At 43.8% G+C, this 3730-nt stretch overlaps 1 long non-coding RNA gene across 1 annotated transcript; it reads left to right on the forward strand.

Moving 5' to 3' along the window:
* The first annotated feature begins 373 nt into the window (after positions 1 to 373).
* Positions 374 to 2530, forward strand: LOC123583302. The gene is made up of 2 exons (XR_006704823.1): positions 374 to 570; positions 1819 to 2530. It is a non-coding gene; the product is annotated as an uncharacterized LOC123583302 (long non-coding RNA).
* The last annotated feature ends 1200 nt before the right edge of the window (positions 2531 to 3730 follow it).

Below are 3730 nucleotides of genomic sequence, written 5' to 3' on the forward strand. Positions count from 1 at the left end.
CTTGTTGGGCTGTGGTTGCTGTACCTGCTGATTCTTAGTTGCCACTAAGTGCTGAAGCACCAAAAGACGTCCCAGGGAGCCTCCTCTTTTTCAAATATATTCCTCCCTGTCCCCAAGGTGTAGCAGCCATACTAACTCCCCCATGGTTGTTAAGGTCAATTTTGATCCCCTGTAGAGTTAACTCTTTGCTTATTGGCTCCCTGGCATGATGAGCCCAACACGACCAGATGGTAGTTGTACCTCCAGCTACACTAGAATGCTCGCAGTGCACCCTGGGAAATAGAACTAATGATGATGTAATGTAAAGGATGGTGATGAGAAGCATGCATTCTGAAAGTGTGTCACCAGGAGCGATGGTGAGAGGTACCAGCCCCACTTCTACCCTTGGTTCCCACACCTGTATATCCAATGAACTGGGGGCACACAACCAGAAATGAACCATTCGTTCAGAATACAAACCACATTCTGGAGGACTGCACCTCACAGGATGCTACTTGAGCTGGTGCCTTTGACAAACCTCTCTACTATATTCTATAGTCTGCTCTTCTACTTCAGCTGATATAGTACATGGTAAGTCTAAAGTGTTCTGTGGATATATATCTATTCTTTTGCCTCTTTTGGGGTAAAGTGGGTCTATTCTCAAGAAGAAGCAGAGAGAAGAAGGAAAGTATATGACAAACGTGCAGTTTTCTATTCAATGTAAATAATGATTTCGTGGTGGATGCAACCTGTTAGGGAAAAAAAATTCATTTTGCAAATTATTCAGTAAATCCAAAGTGCCATGCAGAAGTTGTGGTTGTTTACAGTGATCACAGGATAGGGAATTTGGCTAAGAAAGCCATCCAGACTGGTGCAGAGCTGTTTTTTTGATTACAGGTAGAGCCAGGCTGATGGCCTGAAGTACATGGGCAGCAAAAGAGAAACGGAAATCCCTTGATGTCTGCTATCTCCTCCTCACTCTCCTTCTTTCTGCAACAACTGCCTTAGCTTCAGGCACCTTGAGTACTGTGGGCAATTTAGAAAAAGAAAATACAATTTGAAATTCTGAATTTGCAAGGGACTATAAGAATAATTGATAGTAATGAGTTTAAAAATCAACTTTTGAGGGGTACCTGGGTAGCTCATTTGGTTGAGTGTCAGACTCTTGATTTCTACTAAGGTTATGATCCCAGGGTCATGGGATTGAGCCCTGCATTGGGCTGTACTGAGCATGGAGCCTGTTTGAGATATTCTCTCTCTCTCTCTCTCTCTCTCTCTCTCTCTCTCTCTCCCTTTCCCACTGCCCCTCTCTTCTGCTCTCTATCCCTCTGTCTAAAATTTAAAAAAATTTTTTTTAAAAATCTACTTTTTATTGCCATCTTACTAGCTGTGAAATGTTTTGTGCCATGAATTTTTGCAATAGTGCAGCACAGTACATTTTTACAGTCTGAATAAAGAATAAACTTCACACAAGGGGAGCGGGCAGAGTGTGTATACAGGCCATGAGGTAGGCACAGCACAGCATGTGTGAGGGGTCAGGACAGTCAGGAGAGGTAGGTCCGTGCTGCTGCTGGAGCTCAGACATGGTGGCTGTTGTTACCCAAAATCCTCAGCAACAACTGGGCTGTGAGGGCCATGGAGCAGCTGGAGAAAACAACACCCTGTGTTTAAGAACATTAGCTTCAAGGAGCTGGAAGCAAATATGTTAGATTCCCCCTTTCTGTCTCGATCCCCATGCAGCTTATTATGAAGACGTCTTGGGTTTTGAGCAGTTCTCCACAGTGAAAGGAACTCACCTGGGCACCACAGATGACACCTTCTCTGTTCAATTTGCTACAGGGTGTGTCTCCATCTCCCGGCAGCATGAGATGATGGAACCGAATGTTTCAATGACACCCATGAAAGTGAAAGTGAGGGAAATACGGCATTGGGTACATAAGAGAAATGTGTCGTCCAGTTTCCAGACCAAACAGAAGCTTCTTCTATAGAGTACTCAGAAGAGGAGTCTGCCTTAACTCTGGCCCCAGAGGGAAGAAAGAGCTGCCCACGAGACTGTGACTGCTCACGATGTGGAGTCAGACCTCAATGCCAAGGAGCGTGTGCTGTGTTTCATCTTATCGTGAATTGCAATAAACATGTATGATACATCTGAAATGTAAAAAGCAATACCTGTTAGTGTGCGGCAATGTTGTACGTGACACCATGCCAATGATTCATCGTTAGGCAAATACTCTAATGGTAGTGCTGGAGTTGCTCTGTAGACCTAAAAGAAAAACCCAAATGTCAATTCCGGTAAGGATGATAAAGGATGGAAGAAGTCCAATGCAGTGGAATTGAAATCAAGTGATTGGCTCTTCTCCTCCATGACGGTGCTACATTGCCACTGGTGATAGGGCATTCAGTAATGGTAGCAGCTAGATCATTCTGGATGAGAGAGAGCCCATGCTGTATAGTCCATATGTAGTCTTTATCTCTGGCACAATGGCCACATCATTCATAACTCATTGTGTCAGTCCCACTCGGCTCAATAAATATGATGATTGACACAAGATGGATCATCTTGTCCAGTGAGTTGTTGATTTCCTTTTCTGTGTTGAATGCTCTTCAGTAGCTATTAATGTAAGCCATGAACGTTGGCATACTCTGTCCACTTCCATTGTTCCATCAACTGGTCTATTCTCCAGACTTTCTTGCCTCTGATTTTTTATTATTGTTCCCTCAGGCACAGGAATCAATGTATACTCATAACTCAACTTTCCCATAACTCAACTATCCCTTCCACACATGGTAAACAATGAACTGTACTGCTCACAGTTTTTAACATTGATAGAATCTCCTTAACCACAGTCTTTTGGGGCCACCTCTGAGTGAGGCTGTGGTGTGGCCGCAGTACATTTCTGGCTAGTCCCAATGTATTATGTATTACCATCTGTGGACCAGACCTGAGGTTTTCCTTCTCTGTTATTTGGACATAATTGTTTCAGGTTGGGTTTCCTAGGAAGCAGGTTCTGTTTAACATGCAAGATTTAACATGCAAGACATTTATTAGAGTGTGCTCTTGAGAACAATATCTGTGGAAGGAAAAGGGAGGGGGCAGGATTGGGCAGGAAGAAAATTGAGCTGTGACACTGTCTGTGGAATGCCTTAGATAGCCCTGAAGAGAAGGCTGAAGACCAGAAGACTCTTGAGAGCTGTCCTGAGCTGGATAAAGGCACCAGACCTTTCTTTGTATCCTTTGTCAATGGTCACAGAATGTAGGCTACCCAAGAAAGGAAGAGATCTTAGGCAAGGAAGCTCTGTTCAGCTGAGGCAATCCCAAAAAGGGCTGACAGCTGAGGGCTGGTTATCACAGTATGTGGGGTTAATGAGTCCTTTATTCCTGAAGGGAGATCTGGGTAGCAAATCTCAGCATATGCCAGAGGGGTCAACCTTTAGAAGATATGATTTGAAGGAAAGGCATTGGTACAACAGTGATGGCTTCCATGGAAGTCTGTGAATGTACTTTGCTTGTCCTTTCTGAACCTGCTCAAGTCTGAACCTGTAAGAAACATTCTCCCCATTCACACACAGGATTGCTATTATGCCCCCTGAACCATTTGGTTTGGTTGGTAATACCCAGCTTGTGATGGGCAGCTCTGGCCACAAAGGTATTTGTTATCGCAGGTAAAAACTCCTGATCTGAATACCTATATTTTTAATTCACTGGAAGCAAGAAAGCCAAATTCCTATCTGGATATTTACCACATTTATG

The sequence above is a fragment of the Leopardus geoffroyi genome, chromosome B1, assembly GCF_018350155.1.
Source record: "Leopardus geoffroyi isolate Oge1 chromosome B1, O.geoffroyi_Oge1_pat1.0, whole genome shotgun sequence".
In the NCBI taxonomy this organism is placed as follows: domain Eukaryota; kingdom Metazoa; phylum Chordata; class Mammalia; order Carnivora; family Felidae; genus Leopardus; species Leopardus geoffroyi.